The 12,787-nt window shown below is 38.2% G+C and overlaps 1 long non-coding RNA gene across 1 annotated transcript in view; it reads right to left on the reverse strand.

The window, feature by feature from the left end:
• Window positions 1-451: 451 nt before the first annotated feature.
• Window positions 452-12,787, reverse strand: part of LOC105540559 — a 342,482-nt gene continuing 330,146 nt past the window's right edge. The window contains exon 5 of the long non-coding RNA XR_001006208.1: window positions 452-2,249. This is a non-coding gene — a long non-coding RNA (uncharacterized LOC105540559). The remainder of the gene's footprint in view (window positions 2,250-12,787) is intronic.

Here is a 12,787-nt window from a genome sequence, read left to right on the forward strand (position 1 = left end):
CAAACATGGAAAATAAAATGTATATATGCCATTTACAATAGCATAAACAGACCATATATATTTAACAAATTTTAATTATGGATACACAATAGTTATACACATTTATGGGGTACATGTGATATTTTCATACAAGCATACAATGTGTAATGATCAAATTAGGGTAGCCATCACCTCAAACATTTATCATTTCTTTGTGTTGGGAACATTTCAATTCCACCTTTTTAGTTATTTTGAAATATACCACAAATTATTGTTAACTGTAGTTGGGCTATCGTACTACAGCATGCTAGATCTTATTCCTTCTAACTGTATTTTTGTACCCATTAACCATTCTCTCTTTATGCCCCCCTCTGCACTACCCAAAAAGATATAGAAACTCTACTAAACATTCTAACATATTCCTCAGAGATTTAAAGAAGACCTAAGTTTATGAAGATAGATAACATGTTACTGAACTGGAAGATTTAATATGGTTTGATTAGACCTAATTACAAACTAAATGAAATCTGCATTCTGTTGTGGAAATATACAACTTTATTCTAAAATTTATGTGAAAATACAAGAGATAAAGAACTTCCAAAGCTATCGTGAAAAAGAACAAATTCAGATGAATTATATTACTTGATATCAAGACCTGCAGCAAACCACAGTAATCAAGACAGTATTGTATTAGCATAAGGATATACAAGCTGATCACTGGCACAAAGTAGAGCTCAGAAATAAATCAATATTCATATAGTCAGTTAATTTCAATAAAAGCTCAAAGACACTTCAATGGAAAGTCTTTTTGAACAGTGCTGTAATAACTGGATAATCATGGAAATAATCTTAGCCACAGTTCACAATATTCACAAAATTTATGTAGATAAATTCCAGATCCAATTATAAAAGCTAAAGCTGTAAAGGTCTTGTGAAGAAAAAAAACACAGAAGACTATATTATGATCTTAAGATAGGCAAGATTTTATAGAGATGAAAGAAAAAACACTAGCTGCAAAAAAGCAGTAAATTGGATTTCACCAAAATAAAAAAAGAAAAAATTCTCTGCTCATCAAAAGAAAATTAAAAGTTTAGCTGCAATGTGGGAAAAATATTAGCAATATATATTCGATGATGAACTTGACCCAGAATAAGAGCAAACCATTAATAAAAAGATACTGTTTTTTTATTTTTTATTTTTTTTACAACTGAACAAAAGTGCTGGACATTAAAAAATGGTGAATTGCACATGAAAACGTGCTTGATATCATTAGTCATCAGAGAAATGTAAACGTGTAAACGAAAATAAAATATTGCACCACTTCTTTGTGGCAACAACAAATGTTGGTGAGGATATGCAGTAAGTGGAACTCTCAGATCTTACTCAGAGAAGTAGATAATGGAACATCCAGTTTGGAAAACAGCTTGATAATTTTCATAAGGTTAAGCATATACCTCTGTTGTGACTCAGAAATTCCATCCCTAAGTGTTTACCTACGAGAAATGAAAATGTTTCTACAACAAGACTTGAGCATGTTTATAGCAACTTTACTAGTGAAAAGCCAAAAGCTTTACTAACAATAGCCAATGTCAAGAGTACAATGGATACATAAGTTGTGGTATATTCATATAATGGAATACTCCTCAGCTACATTAAGGAGCAAATTACTGATAAAATGGAACAATAGGAATGGATTTCAAAAAAATGATACTGCCCAAACTAGCAAGAAACAAAGGAGAAAGTACTATATAATTTCCTAAGATGTGAAGTTCTAGTACACAGTGATAAAAATCAGAACCATAGTTGTTTCCTGTGGTGAGTGGATTGACTGGAAGGGGACATAAAGTAATTTCCTGGGTGATAAAAACGTTCTTCATCGTGATAGTGTTGCTTACATGGATGTATATAGTTGCTAAACTCGTATAATTGTACACTGAAGATTTGTGCATTTAACTTTTTGTAAATTTTGCTTGAAATAGAAACCCCTAAATCCATCCTGGGAAATTTATTAGCTTGTATACTTGGCAATGTGGTTTACTTGCCTGCACATTGGCACCTTCATCTCTTTAATGGATTATTACTGGATTTAAAGAGAGATGTAAAGTATTCAGTTAGTTTGGGCACATTACAGGTATAGATGGTGTAGCATATCGTTAACTTCCAACTCGCCAAATATTTACTATAATCAAATGAGAATCTTGACGACTTTTGCATGTATCCATTTCCTTACTTCCTCTTTGCGTTTGCTTCTGGACATCTCGGAGTTTGAACTTATGAAGTTAATCATTGAAAATTAAGAGTTGGTTATGGTAGCTACCATATGCTACTGCAATCTTAAACTGTTTTATTCCTTTAAGCTTTTGTTTCCTCATAGTGCTTCTTATGCCTAGCTGTACATTAGAATCAGCTGGTGATGTTTTTAAAGTGCACTGTTGTTTGGTTGTCATGGCAGAGGTACTCATCTAATTGATCTGGTGTGAGGAGCAGGCATTAGTATTTTTAAAAAGCTGTCCAGGCATTTGAATCTGGAGTCAGAGTTAAAAACTACTGGACCAGGTGATGTTTAACGATCTTTCCCGCTTAAATGGCAAATCTACAAGCTAAAAATATTCAACTGAAGTGTTTGGTTAAGCTACATTTTTAAATTGTTGTGGTATTGACATTGTTGTTGAATTACAAAGTGCTTAAGCAGAGCACAGAGGTTCCAACTAAACATCAACACTATGCTTTCTATTGCTTCATATCCATCCCTTTTACCTATTTACTTTATTTTGAAGGCATCAAATTTTTATGTTTGTGATTTTTGGTTCTAAATACATTCAATTCAGCAGCACCTATAAGGAAAGGGTTCCCCCCCCTTTTTTATTTATTTATTTATTTTAACCATTGTGACTTATTGTCATCTATGAATGAAAGTTCTGATCTTACTCATCTGGAAAGACGTATAAAACTGTGAAACTTAAATTTTGAATACAATCTCTTATCCTGCCTTGTTCAGTTGCAGCGAGTTGGCTACAAAATTGCCCTATGCAGCTATTGTATCTACTGCTGTATCAGCAAAGTAAAGGGAATCTGATATAAAACCTTCTGAAAATGCAGATAGTTATTTTTTTAAGTCTGGGAATTACAGAACAGATGAAAGAACAGCTTCACTCTTTTCTTTCCATATATAATAAGGTATTCAACTGGAGTCAGGGTAGTGAGGTCACTAACTGCATTACAAATAGCTGGATCAGGTGGGCTCTTATGAGAATAATAACTTAGTAGAATTCATAAAGAGAGAAAAGAAGGGGAAACGGGGATTGGTCCTGAAACCCCTTTCAGTTCAAAGGAGCTGGACTAATGTGCTGTATCAGTGATAAATGATTTGCTATTGTCAAATCTTCCACATGGCTGACAGTATAATCCATAGCCCAGAAGTCTGTATGGTATTTGAAATGTTTTGTTCCTCTGTAAGGAAAAGTTTAAAAAGTAAATCCCATGACAATTGAAGTAGATGATATCTCTCCCCAACCACCTTGATCCACCCAGACATGTGACATACTTCCCTCCTTAATTTTGATTAAAAAAATTCTTTGGCATTTTATATAAAAGTAGCCCAAGTTACTTATTAAGACTCAGCAAATAAGCATATGAAATCTTCCACAATAGTGCCTAATAAAGAAGAAAAGATAACTTAGAAAATACATGACTGAGTTGGTTAAATGCATGATTTTTAAAAGTTCCTTATGACCACCAAACATTAGGCATGCTGCAGATAAATTTATACGTGTGCTTCTTTTGGAATAGTTCTGATATTAGGTACTCATTACTTCACAAGAATTGTTTTTCATTTTTGGATAGGTTTTAGAACTTTCAACTATCAGTTGTATTCTGTTCTCCAAACCCACATTAAGAAAGTCTTCTTCTTCAATGTGACAATTTTAAGTGTTAGGTAAAACATAACTGTCTTTAATTTCCTTTTGTTAGAAGAAATATTCTCAGATTCTTCAGTCATCCACCACATGCTATTGCTTTTTGCCCCATCATCATCCTGGTCACCCTTCAAGTTCTAATTTCCCAAAAGACCTCCTGAAGCTCTTTTATGGAATTTAGGACTCTTTTTAAGTGTGTGATCCGACAGCCACAAGTATAGAGAGAGATTTCTATCTACTTGTTTCTGGACAAAATTTGTATTACACCCTTAAACCCTTCATGAAGTGGAGCAGGGAGAAAAAAAACAACAACAAATGCCTGTTGTTCTATTCAACACAGTCTTAGATTGCAGTAGTGTCCCCCACCCCCTCTTTGGCAGCCTCATTTTTCCTTTTCAGTGAACTCAATCTCCACAGCTGGTTAATTCTGTCTCTTGAGTGTGTGATTCAAATGAAGCCAGGCTGAGGGCCAAGCCCTTCCATGGACACAGCCCACAGCCCTTTTCCCTGCCAATCACCTGCCCACAGACCCTTGGTCATGAGAGAGACTGACAAACACTTGGTTCTTCCCATCCCCTAAATGGCAAATCTGAGGGCAGAGAAAAAATAAGCTTGGTATTAGCAACTTGCGGTAATAGTTCTGCATCTTCTCAGAATGACTCGGTGACCTTACATAAGTTCTCTAACGGGGTTGCTAGAAGTTGTAAAAATTAAATTGATATTTTAGGAGGCCAAGGCGGGCGGATCACCTGAGGTCAGGAGTTTGAGACCAGCCTGACCACCATGGTAAAACTCCGTCTCTACTAAAAATACAAAAATTAGCTGGATATGGTGGCGTGCACCTGTAATCCCAGCCACTCAGGAGGCCGAGGCAGGAGAATCGCTTGAACCTGGGAGGTGGAGGTTGCAGTGAGCTGAGATCCCACCATGGTACTCTAGCCTGAGCAACAGAGTGAGACTCCATCTCAAAAAAAAAAAAAAAAAATTGATATAGAGCGTTCTTCTTACTCATATCCATTGATCAGTATTAAGCATCATATTCTTTTCGGAAGGTGAGCACATGATTTTATTCGTGGTCTGATAGAGCAGCTAAACATATTGAGCTTTGTTCAAGTGATGGAATTTCAACTGTCCTTTTATTTTCTTCTCTATTGAATTCTGAGTATGGAAAATCACTTTCTTTACTATCACAACTTTTGAATGTTCATTAAATTCCCCACTGTATTCTAAGGACATAAAGGAGTTTTATTGTAGATTGAATTCTATCATGTTTAGTAACAGATGTGAGGCCGTGTGATGGTTAATAGGAGGTAGAAGTGGCCCCACTCACCACTACCTCTAGTGACCTAACAGCAGAATGTTTGCTTCCTGTTCCCATGACATTATGTTCTGCTGGCCTAGAGCTCTTAGTTCCTGAGGGAGGAATGCTGCCACCAAGACACAACGATTCCATTGAAATGAAATTTAAGACTGTCACCTGGTCACTTTTAACACCTCATGCCTCTAAGTCAAAAGGTTAAGAAAGGGGTTACAGTGTTGGCTGTGGTGACTGACCCAGACTATCAAAATCAGACTACTACTCCACAGTGGAGGTGAGAGAGAGTATGTCTGGAATAGAAAAAATCCCTTAGGGTGTCTGTTATTAATAGTATTACCCTGCTCTATAATTACGGTCCATAGGAAATGACAACAGCCCAATCCAGGCAGGACTAGGGATGACCCAGACCCTGTGAGAATGAAAATTTGGGGCCTGGTGTGTTGGCTCACACCTGTGATCCCAGCACTTTGGGAGGCAGATCGCCTGAGGTGCGGAGTTCAAGATCGGCCTGGCCAAGATGGCAAAACGCAGTCTCTAGTAAAAATACAACAAAAATTAGCTGTGTGTGGTGGCACACACCTGTAATCCCAGCTACTTGGGTAACTGAGACAGGAGAATTGCTTGAGCCCAGGAGGCGGAGTTTGCAGTGAGCCAAGTTCATGCCACTGCACTCCATCCGGGGCGAGAGAATGAGACTCCATCTCAAAAAACAAAACAAAATGAAACAAACAAAAAAATAAGTGTGGGTCACTCTAGCAAATAAAAAGCACAACCAGCTAAGTACTTGTTAAAGACAAAGAAAATACAAAATAAATAATAGAAAAAGGTATTTTTTTTTCTTTTTTTTTTGAGACAGAGTCTCACTTTGATACCCAGGCTGGAGTGCAGTGGTGCAATCTTGGCTCACTGCAACCTCTGCATCACGAGTTCAAGTGATTCTCCTGCCTCAGCCTCCCAAGGCATGCCACCATGCCTGGCCAATTTTTGTATTTTTAGTGGAGACAGTGTTTCACTATGTTGGCCATGCTGGTCTCGAACACCTGACCTCAGGTGATCTGCCAGCCTCAGCCTCCCAAAGTACTGGGATTGCGAGCAGAAAAAGGTAATTATTAATACCAACTATGACCATGTGACCCGTTACAGAAATGAAGACTATATTTGCTCATTTTGGTAAAAATATGTTTGTGCATATACATACACCTGTATTAAGCAAATATCTTTATTTTCTCTATTCCCTTGAAATGTAATGTAAAATTTATTGAATTCATGTTGGCACTTAAGTGTTAATTTTGTGTAATAATATTTAAGTTAAAGATTTGTGCATTTTTGCTTGCATGAAGAATTATGTTAGGCAGAATTACGACTTTATTATCATCTTTAGTGATTATAATTTTAAAATATGTATGGGTGTCAAGTTGACAAACAGTGGATTTTGTGATGGTTAATATTAAGTGTCAACTTGGCTGGATTGAGGGATGCCTAGATGGCTAGTGAAGTACTGTTTATGAATGTGTCTCATACTGTTCATGAGTGCCAGAGGAGATTGACATTTGAGTCAGTGGACTAGGAGAGGAAGACCCTCCTCAGTGTGGGTGGGCACCATCCAATCATCTGGCAGCACAGTCAGAACAAAGTAGGGGGAAAAAGGGGCATAAGCAGCTTGCTGAGTCTTCCAGCTCTCTCTCTCTCTCTCTCTCTCTTCCTTTGTGAAAGGAAAGTAAATCTTGGAACCCCCAAATCACAAAGTCAAAGGGAAAAGTCAAGCTGGGAACTGCTTAGGGCAAATCTGCCTCCCATTCTATTCCTTAAAAAGATAGCTACTAAGATAAGCTACCTACCTTGCTGACAAGGAATTTCCTTGTGGACAAAGGACAGACAAAACTCAAAGTCATCCCTCTGCTCACTGAGATAAATGCATATCTATTTGATTGCCTCCTTTGGAAAGACGAATCAGAGACTCAAAAGAATGGAACAGTTTGTCTTCTATCTACCCTATGACCTGGAAGCCGCCTCCCTGCTTCGAGTTGTCCCACCTTTCTGGACTGAACTAATGTGGATCTTGCACATATTGACTGAGGTCTCCTGTCTCCCTAAAATGTATAAAACCAAGCCGTGCACGACCACCTTGGGCATATGTCATCACTACCTTCTGAGGCTGTGTCAGGGGTGCACAGTCCTTAACTTTAGCAAAAGAAACTTCCTAAATTGATTGAGACCTATCTCGGATATTTGGAGTTCACACCTCGCTGGACCCCTTGCTTCCTCTCCTACTGCCCTTGGACATTAGGCTCCAGGTTCTTTGGCCTTAGAACTCCAGAACTTGGACCAGTGGTCCCCTGGGGGCTCTCAGGCCTTCAGCCTTAGACTGAGGGCTGCACTGTCAGCTTTCCTGATTTTGAGAGGTTGTTGTCTTGAACTGAACCATACTACCAGCCTCTCTCTTTCCTCAGCTTGCAGAGGGCCCACTGGGAGACTTTCCGTTGCAATCACAGGAGCCAATTCTCCCTAATAAATGTCTTTATGTACATACATACATCTTATTGATTCTGTCCCTCTGGAGAACTCTAATTCAGGCAGAGTGAAGTTAGGAAAACAAACATTTCAGTTGTGAAATTCCAAACTAGAGGATAGTGATCTAAAACCTTACGACATTGAGCCACTCAGGTTGTGGTAACATGTCCTCACATGAGTCCAAAATCCATTACAATGTTGACAAGGTAGTGAAATTGTCTTTGCTTCCTTCACTTCTCACTTGTGGTATTTGGGCAAGCTTGCACATATAGTGAGTGCTCAACCTCTGGAACCCAGATCAGTGTTGCAAATACTCTCTTTGCATGTCTTAATTCACCTTCTTGCCTGTGGCAGACTTCAGCCGTTGAGTACAGCACTCCTTCTTATGAAGCCCAAACATAGCCCAAAGTACTTCTCCTTAGAGGACCACAGAAAGTCACTACTAGTCTGTGGCTGGCATAAGAATAAAATCTCATTTTAGCATAATATTTAGAGCTAGACCATCTGCGTTCAAAGTCCATTTTTCTCAACATAAGATTTAATTTCTTAGTGTCTCATTTCCTCATATGTAATATGAAAATAATACCTACTTCATAGAGTTGTCAGGACTAAATGAGAGAATGTAAAAATGTTAGAACAGTGTCTATACATAGTTCTTACTATATGGTAGTTTGCAAGTCAGTCTAATTGCCCTTTATGTAGTACTACCTTCAGCTATGTAATTAAAAGCTGCTGGTTTTTTTTTTTTTTTTTGAGAGAGTCTTGCTCTGTCGCCCAGGCTAGAGTGCAGTGGCATGATCTCAGCTTATGGCAACCTCTGCCTCCTGGGTTCAAGTGATTCTTCTGCCTCAGCCTCCTGAGTATCTGGGACTACAGGCACATGCCACCATGCCTGGCTAATTTTTGTATTTTTAGTAGAGACAGGATTTCACCATATTGGCCAGGCTGGTCTCGAACTCCTGACTGATCCGCCTACCTTAGCCTCCCAAAGTATTGGGATTACAGGCTTGAGCCACTGCACCTGGCCTAAAAGCTTCTTTAGTGATAAAGCTGGATATGAGTCTTAGCAGTAATATACTTCATAGTAAGAGATGGTCAAGTATGTGTCTGTATGTTTGTGTCCAAGTTGATTCCTATGTGCATTTGGAATGAATCTAGAAGGACTGTGCTTTATGTTTTTATATCTTGCTACTTCAGTTAACATTTGAATAGGGTCATTTGGTAAACATGAACACTAAAATATCCTTTCCAAAATGGGAAACAATCTGGATAATGTTAATTCTTAGCCATTAACCTGAAGTTCTTCCATTTGTAATTCTATTTACAGAAAAAACTACCAATAGCTTTAGGAAGCAGGAGTCGGTCATGCTAACCTTTCTGTTGGCATTTAGTCAGGTCTTGGTCACACAGTCTTTGTGCCTGTGCCTGTCTTTATTTTTGGGCTCTTGTTTTAGACAGCTTTGCTGAGATGCTGTTGTTACTCTTGTTGATGTCAGAAAATATGCAGAGGTGAAAGAGAGTGAGTGTATTGTGTCATTTACAGGAACATATTTATGTGTAGGTGTGGACACATGAGTTGTATATATTGAGTTAAGGAAATGAGCTTATTGTGTATATATGGGATGTGTGGGTGGAGGAAATGTATAGCTATGTGTCTCTGTGTATATATGTTTGCATGTGTGCACCCCTGGCAGTATAAAGAACAACCTCTCCTCAAGTTGACTTTTTTTTTTTTTTAAATCTCAGCCTGTTCAAGGTTATCCTGTGGTTTCTTTTTCCCTTTGTTGTCTTTTCTTTCTACTCCTTCTCAATCACTTTTCCATTCTCATCTCCACAAGTTTCACTCTCTCATATCGTACTAAGACTCAACAGTTTACACCTTACCATCTTTCTCCTAAAGCTAAAGCTACCATGTATTTACCTGCTGAGGGCCTCACAGAGTGACTCCACCTAGTCTCTCAATGGTTCCATATAAGATAGCCCACGTTCACCCACAACTTGTATCACTTCTGGCTTTCTTGGGTCAAATATGCCTGAAACCTTGACTCTCCACTCTTCTCTGCTGCTCCCTTTGCAGAGCATTTACGATCTGCCAGCTCCAGCTAAACAGAGCAGATATAATTTTTCCCCCTTGAATAGTGAGGATTTAGAGGGCTCTGGGAGGGTCAGAATTAGACTATGGAGTTCTACAGAGGGCTGGTAGGGAAGAACTCTGCAGATCAGACATGTGGAAGGGGCTTACCAATAAATACTCCCAGAATATTCTTTTACATTCTAGCCTTTTTCTAACTCCCAATATTGTTGAATTATTACCCACGACAGGCCTTAGCAGTGATCTGTCATTTGATCGACTATTATTACAGGTCATGAATGAGATGTGTATCCTTTTTTAAAATTTTTATTTTTGGGGGGTACATAATAGATGTATATATTTATGGGCTATATGAGATATACAGGCATACAGTGTTTAATAATCACATCGGGGTAATTGGGGTATCCCATCCCCTCAAGCATTTATCCTTTGTTATAAACATTCCAATTATGCCCTTTTAGTTATTTTAAAATGTACAATTATTACTATAATCACCCTGTTGTGCTATTAAATACTAGATCTTATTCTATTTTTTGAACCCATTAACCATCTCCACTTTCCCTCCCCTACTCCCACTACCATTCCTAGCCTCTGATAACCATCATTCTATTCTCTATCTTCATGAGTTCAATTGTTTTAATTTTTAGCTCCCACAAACAAACGAGAACATGTGAAGTTTGTCTTTCTGTGTCTGGCTTATTTCAATTAACACAATGACAAATGACAGGATCTCATTCTTTCTTATGGCTGAATAGTACTCTGTTGTGTATATGTACCACATTTTCTTTATCCCCTTGTCTGTTGATTAATGCTTAGATTGTCTCCAAATCTTGACTATTTATGCACAGTGCTGCAATAAGCGTGGGAATGCAGATATCTCTTCAATATACTAATTTCCGTTCTTTTGGGTATATACCCAGCAGGGGGGTCACTGGACCATAGGGGTAGCCAGATTTTTAGTTTTTTGAGAAACCTCCAAACTGTTCTTCATAGTGGTTGTACTAATTTACAATCCCACTAACAGTGTACTAGAGTTCCCTCTTTTCCACAACCTCACCAGCATTTGTTATTGCCTGTCTTTTGAATGAAAGCCATTTTAACTGGGGTGAGATGATGTCTCATTGTACTTTTGATTCACATTTCTCTGATGATATCATTGATGTCGGGCACCTTTTCATATACCTGTTGGCCATTTGTATGTTTTCTTTTGAGAAATGTCTATGCAGATCTTTTTTCCCATTTTAAAATCAGATTATTAGATTTTTTCCTCTATAATTGTCTGGGCTCCTTATATATTACTGTGATTAATCCCTTGTCAGATTGGATATCCTTTCCTTTTGGAGTGACATTCGTAGTGAATTAAGTTCTGGATAAAGGAGTTGTCTTTGTTTCATGTTTAGTACCCATGTTGACAACCTGCCCTGGTGAAATTGATAGTAATATTAATAATCATGGCAGGTCATGAACAAAATCTGTCAGTATCACTAAATATTCATGCATTCTGCAGCCCTTATGTTCTGTTTACAGTTCTAGCAATTAAGTATCTCAGAGATAACAATTATGAAATTTTAAAAGGTAACATTTACATAATGCAAATAAGGTAATTAATTACAAACCTGGAGAGAGTTCTTGCCTGCTGGTGAACTCTAAGCCCACAACATTCGCATTAGGTAAGCTTTACCTTTCTTCTTGCAATGACATTGACCTTCCAAATGTCCATGGAAAGAGGATTACACCTTGGGGATTTAGAGGGTATGAGCCTAAATATGATAACTCTACATCTGATTCACAGGGTGACTTAAGTTTACAGCTTGTGCCTGATATATGTAAAGCCCTTTGAATTTCACATTTTTTTTTCTTGTACATGGTCTCCTTTAAGACTTATAACCACACAAGAGAAGGGAGGTCAGATTTTACTTTTGAGGAAATAAAGTTACACAAACAAATGAATACCTTTGGAAACATATCAGCTGACAAACAGTTTCCTTGCAATGAGAACTGATCCACAATCTGTTGGGACACAGGAGTGGGCCTCAGGCATGATGTCTAAAATTCATATACACCCTGTTCATACTTTTTGGTGAGAGGGAATTAGCTACGTCTATCATATCTTCAGCTAGGAATTAAACATGGAAATGAGAATCAGGAATCAGTCTTTCTTTGTGGCTTTCATGGCTATACCATGAAAACTTGGATTATCTTGTCTTCCACCAGGCTGACTGGGAGGTAAAAGAAAAAAGCTGATTGGCAGAGAGAGAGAAGAAAGGGAAGCAATAATGAAAGAAGAATGAGCCCCTTTCTAGATCCCCTATCCACTCCCTTTGGGACCCTGTTGGTAACTCTAGTGTGTTTTTATTGCTAATAGAGTCTCGAGTAAGACAAACATTTTGCCTAAGTCAAAAAACTAATGGGTAGCACAGAGTGAGAGAGAACTCAGGTTTTCTAACCACTAGTCTATAGTTCTTTCTATAGCACTGCAACTGCCTCTTATATTTCCCAGGCCTCATCCCTCTATTCAGGACCCATCCTCCCTGTCATGAAGATGGAGTTGCTTTAGGGTTCTCAGATCTTAGAGTTTGGCTTCTAGCATGTACAGATGTACTCTATGAGGATGCTCCTTGATTCATTAAAATGCTATAAGAAGGAAACACAGCCAGCTGCCATTCTCTTTGCTCATCATCTTTCCTGGTGTCGGTCGCACCTCATTGCGTTTGGCAACACTCCTGACGTGAGTGACATTAGCCAGAGCACAAATCAGGTAGCATCTGCTGAGGAGCAGGAAAAATATCACAAACACATTTATAAAAGGGAAAATAAAATCAGGGTGACATTCAAGTTGTCTTTTTGATACTTTCTGTTTCTACATTTGTATTTAGAATAGATGGCTCCATTTTGTGGTGTTCTAATTTACCTGTTTTTGAAGCCTGTTCCTAACCTTCATCTCAGAGGAAACTCACGACATTGAATAAATAT

Source organism: Mandrillus leucophaeus, unplaced genomic scaffold (assembly GCF_000951045.1).
Source record: "Mandrillus leucophaeus isolate KB7577 unplaced genomic scaffold, Mleu.le_1.0 Scaffold222, whole genome shotgun sequence".
In the NCBI taxonomy this organism is placed as follows: domain Eukaryota; kingdom Metazoa; phylum Chordata; class Mammalia; order Primates; family Cercopithecidae; genus Mandrillus; species Mandrillus leucophaeus.